At 47.2% G+C, this 19,706-nt stretch overlaps 1 protein-coding gene across 3 annotated transcripts in view; it reads right to left on the bottom strand.

Moving 5' to 3' along the window:
• LOC134564878 (zinc finger SWIM domain-containing protein 6) overlaps positions 1-19,706 on the bottom strand; it is a 208,266-nt gene that overhangs the window by 143,851 nt on the left and 44,709 nt on the right. The window lies entirely within an intron of this gene.

The following is a 19,706-nucleotide window of genomic DNA, read 5'->3' on the forward strand; positions in this document are numbered from 1 at the left end:
GGTCAGGACTCCCAGTGCCAGTCGCTGCCTTTCATGCACGTACAGCTGAAAGTCTTTAGACAGATCAGGTAACCCCAAAGCAGGAGCAGTTGTCAGTGCTTCCTTTAACTTCTGGAAGTCCTCTTTCTGTGGTTTGCCTCAGATGAACGGCTGTGCCTTCTGAGCCTCGTACAAGGGTTTTGCAATCAGTCCATAGTCCATGATCCACAGGCGACACCACCCTGTCATTCCAAGGAAGATCTGCAGCTTGTGTAGATTCTGGGGCTCTGGAATAGCACAGATAGCTTGAATACGATTAGTACCCAGTTTTCTCTGCCCTTGTGAGATTTCACATCCTAGGTAAATCACAGTCTGTTGGGCAATCTGTGCCTTTTCTCTGGAAACCTTATACCCTCCCATTCCTAATGAATTTAAAATCTCAATGGTTACCTTTATGCAGGTCATTTCTTCCTCTGTTGCAATCAAAATGTCATCTACATACTGGAGTAATAGATATTGGTCTCTCGGTACTTGCCCTTCTCTGGTCCAGATTTCCAGTTCCTTTGCCAGTTGACTCCCAAATAAAGTGGGAGAGCTCTTGTACCCCATTAGAAGTCGGGTCCAGGTGAGCTGGGTTTTTCTTCCATTTTCTGGATGTTCCCACTCAAAGGCAAATAGTTTCTTACTTTCTTGGTCAAGGGGTATGCAGAAGAAGGCATCTTTTAAGTCAATTACAGTAAACCATTTATATATCTCTTTTACGGATGCTAACAATGTATAAGGATTGGCAACCACTGGATGAATGTCTTTGGTTATTTCATTTATGCCTCTTAAATCCTCTACAAGTCTATACTCACTATTGGGTTTCTTTACTGGGAATATTGGGGTGTTGTATTCTGATTCACATTCCTCTAGAATTCGATATTTTAAAAATTTATTAATGGTCTTTGCTATTCCCTGTTGTGCTTCTGGTTTTATAGGGTATTGTTTGATTCGTACAGCCTTTGCTCCTTCTTTTAACTCTACATGTACCGGTTGTGCTAACTTAGATTTTCCAGGTACATCTGTTTCCCAGACAGAGGGAATTACTGCATCTTCTACTTCCTTAGGAATATTAGAAATTGGTTTTTCTTTTATCATCAAAATCCTTCCTGCCTTAGACTCAGGTATTTTCATTACGAGTTCACCATTCTCAAAAGTAATTACTGCTTCCAGTGCTGCCAGTAGATCGCGCCCTAAGACCAGAGTTGGGCAATCTGGCATGTATAAGAATTCATGGGTCAAGATCTTATCTTCAAAGCTCAATTCTAGGGGTTGCAGGAATGGCCGTATCTCCTCCTTCCCTGTGGCTCTGACGACTGCTGCTGACTTGTTCTCGATTTGCCCCTCAAGATAATTTAACACAGAATGTGTTGCTCCCGTGTCAATGAGATAGTCTACGTCTTTTCCTTCTAAATGCAAAGTCACCATGGGCTCTCTTGATCCTGGCTCCCTCTCATGTAAGACCATGACCCTGGCTACACCATCCAGCTGATGCTCGCTACTTTGATTAAACATGCTGTCTAACTGAGGCTGACCATTCTGGCTAAACCGGTTTGGACACTCCCTTTTCCAGTGTCTCTCCATCTGACAATATGCACACTGATTCAGACCTAATGTACCATGACCAGAACCTCTGCCAAAGCCACCTCTATTAACGCCACGACTACCTCTACCACGTCCCCGCCCCTGTCTCTGTAAAACTGCCAAAAGGCTTTGCTCCTGTTTCTTGACAATTTCTCTGTCCCTGTTATTATAAACTTTCCAGGCAACCTCTAGGAGTTTATCTAAGTTTCTTAACTCTTCACCTTCCAGTTTCTGTAGCTTTTTCTTAATATCTTCCTGTGCCTGACTCAGAAAAATAAAGGCAAGCTGAGTTCTTCTTTGCTCACTGTCTACTTGAAGATTAGTATATCTTCTATCTGCTTTCTTAAGTCTTTCTAGAAAGGCAGTGGGAGATTCTTTCTTTTCCTGTCGAATTTCATACAACTTAGACCAGTTCATGCTCTTAGGTATTGCCTGTTGAACACCGATTGAAATCCACTCTTGATATCTCTTTAGCCTTAGCATATCTGCTCCAGATGGGTCGTTAGCATCCCACTCTGGATCTGCAGTGGGAAAATTATAATCCAGTGTCCCTGCCACCAAACCATTTTGTATGTCTTCTCTAGCTCTGCCCGAAGTACCATGTCCGTCTCTGTCTCATCCATCAGAGTGTCTAATATCACATGAATATCTTCCCAATCAGGGTTCTGAGTTTTCATTATCATCTTAACTAGGCGAGCTACCTTATCTGGGTTTTCTCTATATGTTCCAGCTGATTGTTTCCATATGACTAAATCAGCCGGTGAACAGGGTACCGTTACAAAGACAAGTCCATTAGTTCCCACCCCTTGCCTCAGTGGTGCAATAATTGTTCTCTTTTGTTTGCCTGATTTTAATATACCCTTTCCTGCCTTAGGCCACGCCGGGCCCAGTTTTCCTTGTGTTCGGTGAGCTACTGGGGCATCTAGCTCATCTGCTTCACTGTCACTACTTTCCATTCTGTCTGTCTTCTCTGCATCCTCCCTTTGCTTCCACCTCACAATCACATCCTGGACAGGCGAATCTGGCAGGGGAGGGTACAGGGGGGTAGACGGGACAGGAGCTGGCGAAGGAGGTGTAGGTGGGAGCGGAGGGTACCCTTGAGCCGGTGTTGGAGGGGGGATAAATCTTTCAGCAGGCGTCGGCGGGGGGGCAGGATAGCTTTGAGCAGGTGTATGTGGAGAAGGGGGGGGTTCTCTGAGCAGGCGGAGGAGGGGCAGGCACAGGCAGAGGAGGATAATTACCATCAGCAGACAAAGGTGGGGGGGAAAGATATTGTGCTGGCGTGAGCGAGGGGGGTGTAAGAGAATCAGGTGGGGTCAGGGTGAGCGGGGTAGAACTTGGTGTCGAGGGGGCTGTGGTGGATGCAGGGGCCATAGGGGCTACTAATAAATCCGAGTCCAGTTTATCTCTTCCTCCCTCTAAAACTTCACTTAAAATCGCATGCTGCATACAATGCTTATTTTGGACACAAGCCAGACACTTATTATTTCCAAGCTTCACTGCTTCTATTTTGCTGCCAACTCACCAAACTGGTTTCTTGAGCAAGCATAGAAATAAATCTAGGTATGGGATTTGTTCCACCATTCCATCTTATGTACAAAGTGATCTAAGTTGCATAATAACCTTTACATCCAAAGACCCGTTCTGTGGCCACCTCTGGTTTTCAGGCAGAGCATATTTTGGCCAGCTCACATTACAATACTCAATCAATTTATCTTTTCCTAATTCCTGTCTTTCCAATGTGCCAACAAAAAACCCAAACGAGAAGAACTTGGTATAGAGGCATTACTGCTGCCCAAAATCTCTTTTAACCCTTTTAGTTTCTCCATATTACAGATACATTAAAAACCACAGATGCCGAACCTGCAACACTTTCTGACGGACGGCTGCCTAGGCAATACCGCCAGGAATTCCTTTTGCCCAACCAAGCGTAGCTTTCGCTGCGTCTTAATGGCAGGCCCCCAGACCAGAGAATAAAGAACCTTACCTCTCACCAGGGGTCGTTGTGAGTGGCGAGGGTCGCGGCGCCGATGAGCTCCCCGAGAAATCACCCGGTGCCGGCTGGAGCGTGATCGGGTCGCGGGGTCCTGGCTGCGCCCACAAGGTCCCGTCCTGGGTCACCAAAATGTTAGCGTAGGAAAACATATAACCACACGAAGGTGATCATATGCGGTTCTTTATTTGAGTGCACGGGACACGGGCATGCAATGCCCAAATCTTGTGCCCAAGAATACAGAGTTGATTTGTGATTTTTATAGTTTCAAATTATACATATGTTAACTAACCTCCACCCCTAGATACTGGTTTTCCTATTTCTTAGTTACTATCTTGAATCATACTTACCCTTTACCCTGGGTTCTACTTGATTTGGTTAAAACAATGTTTCTCAATTATCTCCTGGGCTGGAGTCACACTTAAAACAATAGTATGAAGCTAGTTGCAGAAGCTGACTTTTGTTCCAAAGCCAGGCTATGTCAGATTCAGATTGTGCGTCTTCTACCTTCTCCCCCTCATCTACCCGTAGTTAACTTATACAATTTTTTAACCCTCCACTATCACAGGCAGCGGTTGATTCCTCAGCCTTGCCCTCAGAGGCAAAGGGCCCTGTAGTGGCAGAGTGTCTGCGCCAACAATGTAATTCAGCCACCAAAGACATCCTACGGTCACTACCAGCTGGGTCCAGTATTGCAGGCATGATCAAGCATGTTGCAAAAGAAGAACAGCTAGCCCTAATTCAGGCAGCCGTTCGCAATGCAATATCCAGTGTAATGGCATGCTTCAAGTGTGGTCAGGCAGGCCACGCTGTGGCAAATTGCCCCCAGGTAGGGCACCCGCCAGCAGTGGTCCCCCCGAACCAGACGCGTCCAAGGGGGCCATGTTGGGCATGTGAAAAAAAGGGGCACTTTGCCAAAGAATGCAGATCTAAGCTTCAGGGAAACGGGAGGAGGAGGGAACAGCCGGGCCACAAACAGCTCCCTCCCGCTTGGAATGTGAAGTGGCCCAATTATGCCAGTCCCCGATGGGGTGTGGAGCCCCCGCACCCGCTGCCCCCCAGAAGAATGACCAATTTTGCAGCTCAACCAATAGCTCAGTCAGATCCATCTATGCTCCAAGAGCACCAAGAACAACTCCTCAGGAGTGAGATCCCTGAGTGGCCTTGGCCATGAAAGTAGGTAAAAACCCACTGATAGTGTGGGGGGTTTGCTATCTCCACAACAGCTCTGACGACACTGCTATTAGTCTCCCCTTCTGGCTCAACACGGGATCAGATTTAAGTACCGTTCCAGAAACGTACTGGCCTCTGCACTAGAAAACAGAGGAGGCCCCCATGGTGGGTGGAGTTGGGGGGTTGTCCCGAGCCCGCAAAAGCACCCAGTTGGTGGGGATAACACTTTACACCAAAAGGGGACCGGAGAAACCCATCACCCTTTTCCCATATGTTATCTCAAATTGTCCACCCCTGTTGGGGAGAGATGCCCTAGCCCTACTGAATGTCAGAGTGACAAATTTATTCTAAGGGCCACTGCCGAGTACCCGCAATTTCCTATCAAACTAACATGGAAATCAACTGACCCAGTGTGGGTCGAGCAGTGGCCCTTGTCAAAGCCTTGAATGATTGCCCTCCTTGAGCTAATTAGTTGCAAGCTGCAGCGGAACCATATAGAGCCCTCCACCAGTCCATAGAACACCCCGGTTTTTGCAATACCCAAGCGGTGTGGCAAAGGCTTTCGCCTGTTGCATGACGTGCGGGAAGTGAACAAGAAAATCCAACCAATGGGTCCCGTTCAAACTCTGTTGCCCATGAACTCGATGATACCATGGTGTGGGATTGCATTTTATGGAAATGGTTTGCTCTGGCTCACCCCTGGAAAATGTATGGTTTGTCCCAAGTCTGTATCCTCCCTGCAGTATCCTGTATCTGTAACCTCATTGGCTGGAGAATGTTACCGCGCCCCTTTGAACCTCTGTGATAAGAATGCTAAGGCAGAAGGCTCTCCCTCTCTTGCCCCTCTTCCCCTGGAGACGTCCGGACGCTCCCTTTCCCTCTTCCCCTTTCCCCCTGTCCCCTTCCCTTCCCCTCTCCCTCAGTGAATAAACCCTCACCTCATCAGCATCCCACCGGCATCTGAGTCTCTTTGCCTGCCAGCACGGGAACACCACGACCCCTCAAGGACCCCGGGGGTCTCCGGGGGGCACTCCCCGGGGACCCCCCCCCATAAATTTAAACAACAACACCATGGGGGCAACCCTGTGCTGTGCTTGACATTAAAGACTGTTTCTTTCCTATACCCCTGCATGATGAAGATAAAGAGAGGTTTGCCTTTTCCATTGTCTTCCCAAACAACCAACGGCCCAACCTGCGCTTCCAGTGGAGAGTTCTCCCCCAGGGAATGGTGAGCTCAGCCATGATATGCCTGATCACAGTGGACCAAGCACTAGCGCCTGTTCGGCGCAGCGACCCAGCCGCGACCATTGTTCAATACATGGACAACATCCTGACTGCCGCGCCAACAGTGTGCCAGGTAGACCGACTAGTGTTAGCAGTCTCAGAGACCCTGAAAACAAATGGATTTGAAATTGTGAGCGCAAAGATATTAAAACGCTCCATGACATGCAGCAGCTGGTGGGATCCCTGCAATGACTTCACAACATCATCCTGATCCCTCCTGAGGTCATGGACCCCCTGAACAACCTCTTGAAAGGGAAGAACCATGGGAGCAGAAAACTCTAACACCAGAAGCGACAAGTTCGCTCGATTTTATCTAACAGCAGATATCCGTGAGTACGCTCGCCAGGTGGAACCCGGGCGTGCCACTCAATTTGTACGTCCACTTCACGAAGAAGGGAGGAGTTGGAGCGCTTGCCCAAGGACCCCCCGCAGAAGCCCAGCCTATACAATGGGTAGTCTTAGGGAAACCGTCACGCGCTTTTTCCCCAGGCGTCAAGTGCCTTGGCAACCTCATCATGAAAGGCAGGAAACTTGCCCTCAAGCACCTGGGCATCGAACCTGCCACTATTTACCTGCCCTTCTGCAAACAGCTCTCCAAGCAATCAACGACAGTTTCAGAGCATCTAGCTCTAGCCCTTGCTGGCTTTGGAGGGGAGATCCACTATGCAGGAAGACCCCCTTTGACTCAGCTGCTGGCGATTGTCAACATCGACTTCCCGCCAAAGATCATTGACCGACCCCAACAAGGACCAACGATCTTCACAGATGCGTCCTCAGTGACCTCAACCGCGGCGGCAGTGTGGCAGTCGGGAGAACAGTGGCAATGCGTCAAAACAATCGACGCTACGCTTTCAGTCCAGCAGCTCGAAGCAGCGGCCGTGGTCCTGGCGTGCGGTCTGTTCCCAGAAGAACACCTCAACATTGTAACCGACTCCATGTTTGTGGCCAAGCTTCGTCTAGCCATGTCAGGGCCCGGCTTCGCGACGTCCACGGCAGCCATGATGCTTGAAGAGGCACTCTCTTCGCGAAAAGGCACCATATCCGTCATCCATGTCAACAGCCACAATCCGATCAAAGGATTCTTTCAAATTGGCAACGACAAAGCAGACGCCGCAGCCAAAGGACTGTGGACACTGAGAGATGCCCAGCAGCTGCACGAGTCGCTCCACATCAGGGCTAAAGCACGGGCAAAAAGGTGCGGGATCTCAACTGCCGATGCAAAACACTTTGTTGCTACGTGTCCTCACTGTCAGAAATCACCACTGTGGTCCAGCGGAGTCAACCCCAGAGGCCTCAAAGCCTCAGAAATATGGCAAACGGACTTCACACTCTGTCAGCTGCTGAAACCTCGAGCATGGCTTGCAGTGACTGTGGACACATATAGTGGAGTGATTGTGGCCACACAACACCTGAAAACTGACTCCAAAGCAACCATCCAGCACTAGTTGACAGCCATGGCGTGGCTCAGCGTTCCAAAACAGATCAAAACACATAACGGCCCAAATTTTGTTTCGAAATCGAGCCAAGTGTTTGTTTCAAAGTGGGGTATCACCTTAGTGCATGGTATCCCGTATAACAGCACCGGGCAGGCCATTGTTGAGTGAGCAAATCAGACCCTGAAAGCCAAGTTAAAAGTATTGGCAAAAATAGAGGGCTTTCCGTTCCCTCAGGAGATCAAGCGCGTATAGCAACTGCTTTGCTATCACTGAATCAACTCCCTAGGGGAGATGAAACAAACAGTTCTGTTCAAAAGCACTGGGCCACCCGAGCACTAGAGGAGGGCCCACAGGTTGTAATTAAAAATGAGCTGGGCGAGTGGGAATGGGGCTGGAGACTGGTGCTCACAGGGCGGGGGTACGCAGCTGTCAAAAAAGAGGGCAGAATCAGGTGGTGTCCACTTAAGTCAATCAAGCCAGACCTGCAGGATGACGCTAATGAAAACGGTGAGTTTCTGTTTGCAGGACATGCTCGTGGGGCACCCCCGTAACACGTACACCCCTGTTCCAGAGGAAAGTGACAAACCACCAAGCCGCCCGACAGCACCCAAGAGTCCCGCACCGGTGAGACCCAGACATCAACGGTGTTTTTGTGTGATTCTGCTGTTGGGTCTTGCCGCCAGAGGGCGAGCCAGCCCAGACTATTACCCCCATCAGCCATTCAGGTGGGTCATGCAACACCTTTCAAGTGACAAGGTGTTCAAAGAAATCACCACACCGGCCACCCCATCCTTTGTGTTCCACATCACCGACCTGTTCCCAAGATGACCAAAAATAGGCCCCTATCACCCACACCTCATGCACATGTACCTATCCTACTGGTGCCCAGCCTCCAACCCAGGGAAAAAGTACTGCAACTACCCGGGGTGGGGGTATTGCGGGTACTGGGGCTGTGAAACTATTGCTACAGATGCCAGACCATCAGGAGAGGGGTGGCTACCGCAGGAGCCCGATAAATTTTTACAGTTCACATGGGCACCCACCGGCTGTAGAAAACCCGCCCTCAGGGGAGGATTCTATCGAAACTATTATAGAGACCCTGTATGTCGGACATGCACTGACTATAACATGACCGTTTTGCAGCCAGATCACCCTAGTTGGGCCACAGGCAGGACGTGGACAGTAGTCCTCAAAGCACCAAAAGAGTGGGTGAATGTGCAAATTATCAGGCTCCAACTGCCAACGCCTTGAGCGGTCGGACACAATTTAGTTATTGAAGACACACTGAAAGGGAAAATCACAACCCACCCCAAAGCCTTGCCCACAAAGGTCACTGATATCCCAACCGGCCATGTGGATGCCCTCCAGATAGGCCGCTCAGCCGGGTCTGACTCGGACCCAATCTTTCGCATGCTAGAAGCTACCTTTTTATCTTTGAACGAATCCAACCCGAACCTAACTGATTCCTGCTGGCTTTGCTATGATGTTAAACCTCCCTTCTACGAAGGAGTTGCTTTAAACACCTCCTTCAGTTACTCCACAGCCGACGTCCCCCACCAGTGCAGGTGGGACACTCCTCGCAGAGGAATCACTCTGAGTCAAGTCACGGGCCAGGGCAGATGTTTTGGAAATGCAACCTTAGCAAAGCAAAAAGGCAACATCTGCACCAAAGTTGTCAAGCCAAACAAAAAGACCAATAAGTGGGTGATCCCATCTGCATCTGGGATGTGGGTTTGTCAGCGATCTGGAGTGAGTCCTTGTGTGTTCCTTGACAAATTCAATGACTCTGCTGATTTTTGTGTCCAATTTCTAATTGTTCCTAGGGTCCTGTACCACTCAGACGAAGAGGTGTACTACCTTTTTGAGGAACCCGGCCGGCTCCACAAAAGAGAAATAATAACAGGTGTAACTATTGCAATGCTGCTTGGCGTGGGAGCAGCTGGCACAGCCACAGGTGTCTCGGCCCTCGTGACCCAACACCAAGGACTCTCTCAGCTGCAAATGACCATTGATGAGGACTTGCAGAGGATCGAGAAATCCATCTCCTTCCTGGAGAAATCAGTTTCCTCGCTCTCAGAAGTTGTCTTGCAGAAGAGACGAGGACTGGACCTCTTGTTCATGCAACAAGGAGGCTTGTGTGCCTCCTTAAAAGAAGAATGCTGCTTTTATGCTGATCACACTGGAGTCGTGAGAGACTCGATGGCTGAATTGAGAGAAAGATTAGCCCAAAGAAAAAAGGAGAAAGAGGCCCAACAAGGATGGTTCGAGTCATGGTTCAACCAGTCACCATGGCTAACCACCCTGATTTCCACCCTGGTAGGGCCACTCACCATGATACTCCTGACACTGATTCTTGAGCCTTGTATACTAAACCAAGTAGTGTCATTTGTTAAAAGTCGTTTAGAAAGAGCTAACATATTGCTGGTTGACCGCCAGCAATTGCTTTAATGCACAACTACTAACTGCATGTCATACCACCTTTTTAAAACTTCATACGTAGATTCTAATAGTTTTGCATTTTATAGTTTTTTTAGTCAACCATACGGGTTTTCTACTTTTGACTACTGTACCAATTTTATACCTCTTGTACTTTTATATAGCATTTATAGCATTTATATTTTATAGCTTTTTTAGTTAATCATGGGGGGGGAGATGTAGGTGATCAAGGATATGCGATCGGAAGATTTCGACATCCTAAACCTAAGCTATTTAACCCCATACCACCTGCTAATAAATGCCATTTGCCGTCCACCACACTGGTGTCAGTGAGTTGATGGCCCGAGCGGCCTCGGGGTGGCCGCCGTGCTGTTCCTGAGCCAAGTCGTCACTCCTCAGAGAAGGCAGCAGGGTGGTGGGCACTGTCCCTTCTGGCACCGCCCATACTGAGTCAGAGTTGCCTCTGAGTCATTACTCCATGGCTTCCTCCTCAGGAGAGGGGGCTGGGGTGCCTCTCTCTGCTCTGGTATGGAGGTTTTGTCAGATAGGAAAGCTTGCCTCGCTCCCTCAGTGTGATTCTCAGCTCCAGAACACATCTCTCCATGCAGTTTGCCTTGGAGTCTACATATCTCTTTAGCCTGTAAAATCACACATTCACATCTTTGCTGTCATTCACCCTTCCTCTTCAGGTTTTTTTGCTACATCCTTTTGCATAATAATTTTAAGAATAATCTTTTCAGAGCAAGGACTGAATGGTAACATGAATTTGCACAGAATCTAGCACTAACAGAATAAATTAATGAATACAGGTGGGTAAGGGCAGAAGTGATGGGTAAATACTGGAGTGACAGTGTACACAAGCTCTGAAGAAATCCTTCAGTCATCTATGGATATAGCTATCAAATCAACCAAACAGAAAAAAAGAGAGGAAATCCTTGTTAGAGAAATGAGAGAAGGGAACCAAAAGGACAATTAAGCATAAAATCACAGTTAAAATTTCCCTTTCAAGAGAAAAGCTATGGTGTTCTTATAATCAATAAGTATCTTTATTTTTATTACAGTTAAATATAAATTACTAGCTTTGCAACTATTCCTAAAGACAAACTCCAGTGCTGAACTGCAACTTTTAAAGGTGTCATGACTTCAAAAGTTTTATTTAAGAACAAACTGAACTCTTACATTTCCTTTATGCAGGCTAAGACATGGTTTTTACCCATGACCTCTGCACTTTCAAAAGATCTCATTCTTGGTCATCTCTACTGTCGTCGTAGGATTCAGGACGGCAGAAGAGCAACGACACCGACTCTCCATCTCAAAGACAAGGAGCGATCTTTATTTTACATTGTCCTTTTTATAGACAGTTCCAAGCAAGATGAAACATAATCGGACACTCAGAACAACACCCCTCGAACACACTTGTGAGTAAACAGCAAGTCAGGCAAACACCATATGCAAGGACGAAAAACAACACCTGTGGAAACTGTTTTTCAGCTTCAAGGACTATTATGATTCCTCTTCACAATTTCTCAGGCCAGTGTGAGAAAATTATGTGACTCAATTTATCACAGACTCTGCTGTTGCTGCCTGATCTTTCATTTTCAGCATCCACACTCTACAGAGCCCTATTTCATTCATACAACACCTAAAAAAAAGATATTTTCAAATGACCATAACTTGTCCCTTACCTAATGTATTTTGTTTGCATGGCCAGGTTTTGGTCGTGGGAGGGCTACAGGGGGGACTTCTGTGAGAAGCTGCTAGAAGTTTCCTTCATATCTGGAAGAGCCAATCCGTGGTGGCTCCAGGACAGATGGGCTGCTGGCCAAGGCTGGGCCAAGTTGAAATGGTGGTAATGCCTCTGTGATAACATTTAAGAAGGAAAAAAAGTTATTGCACAAATGCAATTGTGGCCAGAGAATAGTGGGGTGAGAATATGTGAGAGGAACAACTCTACAGACACCAAGGTCAGTGCAGGAGGAGGAGGTGGTACTCCAGGTGCCAGAGCAGCGGTTCTGCAGCCCATGGGGCAGACCATGGTGAGGCAGCTGGGTCCCTGCAGCCCATGGAGAACCATAGGGGTGCAGAGATCCACTTGCAGCTCATGGAGAAGCCCCACACCAGAGCAGGTGGATGCCCGAGAGATGTGAACCCATAAGAAACCCATGCTGGAGCAGGCTCTGGGCAGGGACCTGCAGACCCGTGGAGGAGCCCATGCTGGAGAAGGTTTCCTGGTAGGACTTGTGACCCTGTGGGGGTCCCATGCTGGAGCAGGCTGTTCCTGAAGGACTGCACCCCATGGAAGAGTGAACCACGGGCAGCAGTTTTTGGAGAACTGTTGCCTATAGGATGGATTCACATTGGAGGAGTTTGTGGAGAACTCTCCTGTGAGAGGTACCCTACACTGGAGCATGGAAAGGACTCCTCTTCCTGAGCAGCAGCAGAAACAACATATGGTGAGGGGTGGGGGGAAGGTGTTTTAAGGATTTATTTTACTTCTCATTATCCTTCTCTGATTTTGTTAGCAATAAATTCAATTAATATCCCTAACTTGAATCTGTTTTGCCCATGACTGTATTTGGTGAGTGATCTCTCTCTGTCCTTAACTGATGAACCCTTTGTTATATTTTCTCGTCCAGTTGCAGAGGGGAGTGACAGACCGGCTCTGCTGGGTGCCTGGCATCAAGCCGCGGTCAACCTACTACACTTAACTTTACAGTTTGTACTGTAGCAAACAGTTAAGTGCACAAATACCAAGTATTTTCAAGCAGCTGTTACTGTGTTGCATTGCAGTGTATTGCCTGCTTTCTCACAGCTAAAGATGAAGTGTTGAGTATCAGGCTATTTCATAAACAGGAAAGACCTAAGGAACAACAAATGATGAAGAAGGAAAAGCTCTCCATTTTTATAGCCAACCTAAATACATTTTGGGAAGCAGACTTTTTTTTCCAACCAGCATAGACAGAAGTATGAGGAAACTTGTCAAATGCGGCTAAATTATGTGGATTTTTATACATGTAGAACTACATCAGATAAACCAAACCCTTGAAAGAGCCACCTGAAGGAAAAGACATTTTTGTCTGGCAATTTTCTTCCTACTCTTAGTTTTGGGTGGTAGAGAATGGTTATTGCTTTCCCCTTCCATCTTGTTTTCCAGAAAATATTCAGCAGCCAGGTCAAAAATGTAATCTAAGAGCTCGCTAGAAAAAATCACGAGCCACATAAAAAGGAGACTCTGCCCCTCCTGCTTGAAGAGAAATTTCCTGCCTTAGCATAAGCAAAGACTAGAATAAAGGTAATAAACTGTTCCGTTATTGCTTATGTAAGACCACCTGTCTGTGATACTTCCAACCTCCCTGTCATGGGCAGAGACACCTTCTACTAGACCAGGTTGATCAGGGCCCCATCCAATCTGGTCTTGAACACTTCCAGGGATGGAGATTACACAACTTCCCTGGGCAACCTGTGCCAGTGCCTCACCACCCTCACAGTAAAGAACTTCTTCCTGATATCTAATGTAAATCTTTTAGTTTAAAAATGTTGCCCCTTGTCCTATCACTATCTGCCAATGTCCGTCTCCCTCTTTTTTATAAGCCCCCTTCAAGTACTGGAAGGCAAAAATGAGGGCTCCCTGGAGTCTTTCTCTCCAGGCTGAACAACCCCATCCCTCTCAGCGTGTCTTTGTAGGAGAGATGCTCCAGCCCTTTCATCATCTTCATGGCCCTCCTGTAGACCTGCTCTAACAGGTCCACATCTTTCTTGTGCTGAGGACCCCAGAGCTGGATGCAGTACTCCAAGTGGGGTCTCATGAGGGCAGAGTAGAGGGGGACAATAACCTCCCTTGACTTGCTGGCCACACTTCTCTGTAACAGGATTTCTTAGAGAACATGGACATGACATATTATGGAATGAGGTTTGAGCTATCCCAAACTGGGCGTCAGGTTTGGGCCTGCTGGGCCTCAGTTCTGGGCCTGTGTAGAAGTAGATAAGCCTGTGGCACAGTTAGAATTTAGGTTAAGGTGTGTGTATGGATTAGATAGGATAGTTAGAGTAGAATTACAGTAGTTACCTTAAATTGAGATTGTTTGCATTCCTTTTCACACTGGGTGCGAATTAGAAAACACCTACAACTGTAAACTATTTGAAACTGTATATTGTTGCCATGAATTTCCCTAGTTTGCTGAGCATTCATACTAAAGCAGAAGTGTGCAGCTTCTCACGCTCCTTACTATAAACACTGGCCATGTTTTGCTAACTCTTTCATTGTTTACATATTTCTAGGTGGGAGGGGAAAGGTGATTGACAGTTGGCTTGACCAATGTGGATTGAGAGGTGGAATTCCATCCTCCAATCCACAGGCCCCATAGGAAATGTATAAAACTGAGTTTTGTAAATAAACTGGAGCTCTCGGGCTCTCGGGCTCTGGCTCTCCTGCCCTGCTGCTCTCATGAACCCAGACCTCTGTCTCCTGAGTGTGTCCTTATCTAGCAAGGCTCGCAGTGATAGTATATAATCAGCCATTTTGGGAATAAAGAGGAGAACGTATGATTTCACCATACTGGTTGTGTTCTGCTTTGCTCTGTCCAGCTTCCATACAGTTAATAGAGACCCTGGTTTCATGTGGCACCCGGACCCAGGGATTTTTTTGTTTGCTTAAATGCAGTTTTGTTACGCTTGAATGCAGATTGCTTTGGTTTTTTTCTGCTTAAATGCAGGGTTTTGAACTTTTATTTTTCGTTTAAATATGGATTTCGCTTGAATGCGGTGAAAAGTCTCTGCACTTGTGTCAGCACCGTGGACAAAGTTTGGACCGAGTACCCAAACCAAACATGGAGCTGTGACGAGCTCACAGAGCTGGAAGCTGGAGCATGACCCGTCTGGTTTCATCTGGAGGGAAACAGCGGCACACACTGGAAAGGAGAGGGAAGCGGCCGTGACATGAAACAAAGGAATCGAAAGTAAAAAATGGAAAAGGAATTCCATGCAGCAATGCAGCTTTTCACAAGTATTGTCTCTAAAAGAGGCAAAAAAGTAAATGAAACTGACATAGAACAATTAGCCCTATGGGCCAGAGAGAAAGGAAAGTTAAGCCAACCATCGCTTCTGTTCAGTGAAGCAGAATGGAAGGAAATAGGTGAAATGCTGTGGGATCTAGCCATTTTGCTAGGAAAAGAAAGTAAACTAGCTACATGGCTGGGAGCGGTTTGGAAAACAGTTATAAATACCTTTCAAGTGTTCGTTGCTGAGCAAAAAGCAGCCCAAGCAGCAATCCAGGTGCTGGAAGGGGCAGGGGCACCCGGGTTCGCACCGGGAGTGGCCGCCACTGAACCAAAAGAGCTGCAGAGACCATCTAGGGTTGCAAGGTTTTTCGGTATTAGTTCCACACATCCCATGAAAGGGAATTCGGCCCCGGTTTGCTCTTCACTGTGGGACGTGGTAAATTCAGTAACGAGCCACGCGACCCGAACACTGGAAGTTCCCTGCTAGCGATCTGAGAAACTGAGGGCAGAAAGGAAGTGCCGCAGTCACCAGACTCTGGGGGCGTGGTGAAAGATAAGGAGAAAGGCGGGGCTGAAGGCAGAGCGAGGCCGGCGCAAGAGACGCAACAGAGGGGCAGAGTTCAGGCGGTGACGAGAGTGGGGCGGCGCCAAGAGGACTGATGACGCAGGCGCATGTGACCAAAACAAACATGGTGACTTCCACCACCACTTCTGGAAAACCGGAGCAGGTCCATCCCGATGCTGCTGTGCCTCCGCAGCCGGCAACGGTGAAGCCAGCCGCCGTTGGGCACGGCAACCCACTGCCCCCTGCCTGAATTGGATTCAGAGGGTGAAAGCTCTGAACCCAATTTCCACAGCGCATCGCAGCAGCAGTAAAAATTATAGAGTTCAGATGACTTGCAACAAATAATAGCTAAACTTGCTGAACTGTCAAGTCACCAAAGCCAACTTGAAAAGCAAACAGCTGTGGCATCCCAAATTTCTCCACCAAAACTGCAAAATCTTTCAGCGTTGTCTTCTTTGCAATCTGACCAGTCATTTTTGCCCGCTGCACAGCAGATGGCGCTGCCAGCCACCCAACAAAATCCAATTCAAAGGCTCTGGGCAGGCGTTTTAAAAGATGAAATATTAGGACACTTTAAGGTTGCCAACGCTATTGCTTGCCCAGTCATTATAGAACAAAATCAGGCTCGATGGGAGCCCCACAAATGGAAAGTGTTAAATTCAGCAAGGAAAACAGTTTCTACCTACCTATGGAATTAGGTCAGAAGCGGCCAGAAATATAATTCAGTACATTTTCACATCTGACGTACTTTGCCCAGCAGACTGTTCCAGCATTGCATCTCTACTGTTAACACCCTCAACAGTTTCTCATTTTTGAAAGAGAGTGGAGACGTTTAGCCACTTAAGAGGCAAATAAATATCAAGTGCTGGGAGATCCATTTTATGGGCTCCAGCCAGATATGCTGACAGGACAAGGACTGTACGCTACAACCAATGTTAAACTCACTTTTCCAATTGAGATCCATCAGATGTCTCAAGCAGTGGCTCACAAAGCTTTGCTCTTAGTTCCAGACAAGAAAAAATCTGCATCTTATGCTAACATTAAGCAAGGAGCGACAGAGCCATATGGACAATTTATCGACAGGCTTTTGGCTGCTTTGATAGATGCCCAAGACTTACCTACAGAAGTACAGGAACATCTGTTTCGTTCCCTTGCCTTTGAAAATGCCAACTCACATACCAGAACTGTTTTACCTTCTCTCCCTCAAGGCTGTGCAGTTGATGAAATGTTAGTAAGAGCTACCAGAGCTGAACAAGACAACCAAACAGCAGTGTTCACAGTTGCCATGCAAAACGCAATGAAGCAACAGGGACACATCATTCCAGCTGCGTTGACAGGAGGCGGCGTCAACCATCCCAGCAACAACAGAAAACCAACACCTGGCATTGTTTGTTCTCGGTGTGGCGAGACAGGCCATTTCAGATATGCCTGTCAAAAGACTTTATGGTGTCAGAAATGCAACCTAGACACCCATGCCTCTGAAGTTTGTCGGAAGCAGGGAAACTTCAAAGCCAGGATGCTAAGGCAGCGCACCAGGACACAAGTCAATGCCTTGACACAGATGACCTTGACAGTGCTTTCCTAGTTAAAAACAAGCCTGCCACGTGGGGAAGCCTCAGCATGGATGTAACAACAGCAGAAGAAGTCACCTTACAAGATAAAGAAGTGACCCTGATTCCCACCAATGCGTATGGCCCAATGTACAGCACAATTTCTTTAGTTGGAGGTTTTTTGCTTGGAAGATCCTCCACAAGCAGACAAGGTGTAATGGTGATTCCAGGAGTCATCGACACAGATTACACCGAACAAGTGAAAATAATGGCTTATGCTTTGCAACCACCTGTGACAATTCCAAAAGGAAGCAGAATTGCTCAAATTATAGCATTTGAAAACATTTTACCACATCGTCAACAACCACAAGAACCAACTGTAAGAGTCGGTCCGAAGGTCCCTCATCTGCCTCACGACTGTCAGAAGCCAAGACCCCCAGGGACCCTGGGCCGCAGCACAGGAGTTCTGGCCTGATTGAGGTGGGACCCAGGTTTCTCCCTGCAGGTGCATCTATTGGACCGAGACACCCTCCTCAGAGACCCATGCATGAACAATGGATGCTGTTACGGTTCCTGGGCTGTGTTTGCGGAGGCTGTGTTTGCTTTGACTGGCTGTGCTGTACCTGCTGCAAGGCTCAGGCTGTTCTGCTCCTCCATTATAGGAGAACACCTGCAGTGCCCACGAGATCTCTCTCCCTCCCTGCCATGTTGCCTCTCGCCTTGAAAAAAGGATTATAATAAGGACCCTGAAGAAAGAGCCTCTGAGATCTTCCCAACGGACAAGACGGATCTATTGGCGCACGCCACGAGGACTGCGAAGGTGGTCTTGGTTCCAGCGTCAGGAGGACTCTCATCTGTTTGTCGGTAGCTATGACCCCCCTTTTCCTCTTTTCTCTCTCTCTCTCTCTCTCTCTCTTTCCTTTCTCTTCTATTGCATAATTGTGTGTATCAATAACGATACAATTGATTTTACTTGAACTAAGTTCTCATTGCCTCTTTTTGCACTTTGAAATCAAAACGAACCATCACAACCGTCCATCGGATTGTGACACCAACTGAAAAGGAAAGAAGAGATGGAAGCTTTTGGTCAACAGGCCATGATGTCCTTTTTACGATAAGCCTGAAAAATCACCCATGCAGAACAGTGCAATTATGGCATGGTTCGCACAGCATCACCCTGACAGTACTGCTTGACACCGGCGCACATATTTCCATCGTCAATCAAATGTACTGGCCGCATGATTGGCCTCTACAATCTCCTTGCACCCATGTTGTGAGTGTGGGAGGAATGAGTGTTCCCTCGATAAGCAAAGATCCTATCAGCACCATCTTCAAAGACAATGTGTTGGAGTACATGTTTCCATGGATCTTCCACAGAGAATAAGAAGTGCAGAGACTGAATTAAAACCTTTAGAAAAATTAGAATATATAAAGCCACACATGCATAAAGTAGAGATTTAAGCTTCAGCTTTAGGCTTCATATACCCTAAGTGCCTAATTGTTAGTGTATAAGTTCAGAGCTTCAGGCCTAGTGATAGAGTTTAGACATAACAAAAATAGAGCACTGTTTATAATTTTTGGTATGAATTTCACGCAAATAAGATAAAGTTCCTCACGTATGCTAAGATAAAATTTTTCACATAACAAGATAGAACTTTTACGGTAGCAAGATAGAGTTTTTGCACTGATAGATATGCTATATGCGTAGGTTTTTGATACTGCTTTTCGTAGTTTTACGAACTTAGAAAATTGCACCTAGATTGGGTAGTGTGTAGATAAAGATATGAATATGCATTTGTAACATATAGATAAAATGCCTATGGGTTGGAAGTGGAGGTATTGATCGATCAATCCGATCTATTGATCCAATCTCCACCTTCTGCAGCCTGAGGAACGAGCCCTGTCAGGGAGCTGAAATGGGATTCTAAAGGTACCATCTATTGTAGTCTTTGTCGCTCGGATCAGGGCCCTGGGGTCCCCTTCCCTTTCCCCCTTGCGGCGCTTGCCCTGGATCTCTGTTCGGGGCTGCCGGGGACTCTGTTTGGGGTTCGTGATCCCGGGACCCCTTCTTGCCTCTGTGACCCCGCGGCCGGGAACCCCGTTTTGAATTCGGGATCCCGGGACCCTTTTCTGCCACTGCAACCCCATGGCGGGGAGCCCTGCTTGGGATTCGTGATCTTGGGACCCCTTCCTGTTATTACGATCCCTGCAGCTGGGAACCCTGCTTGGGGTCTGGAATTGGAGGTTGTTTTATCCTAAGGCTGGAATGTTATGTTACATTCCATGTTAAGACTACTGTTTATTCTGGTATTTTATTTCTAAGACTTTATACTCATGACTGATTGTAAGATTGTAAGACCGCTCATTTAGGACTCTCACACCTTCAGACATATGCTTTCATGTAATAAACAACTCTGTATAAGACCTTAATATGTTCTTGGACCTTTAAGACCTATTAACCCGTAGAAACAGCCTCGGCAACAATCAAGTAATCGTGACTCAACCCTACATTATGCCTTTGCCCAGGGAGCTTTCAGGACTGCTAGGCAGAGATGTGCTTTCCCAGCTTGGCATGGTTTTAACCACTGACAAGCATTTTCTTCGATGGCCACTGCAGAGCAGCCACCCATTCTGAAAATTACCTGGTTGACTGAAACCCCTGCATGG

The sequence above is a fragment of the Prinia subflava genome (assembly GCF_021018805.1).
Source record: "Prinia subflava isolate CZ2003 ecotype Zambia chromosome W unlocalized genomic scaffold, Cam_Psub_1.2 scaffold_22_NEW, whole genome shotgun sequence".
Lineage (NCBI taxonomy): Eukaryota > Metazoa > Chordata > Aves > Passeriformes > Cisticolidae > Prinia > Prinia subflava.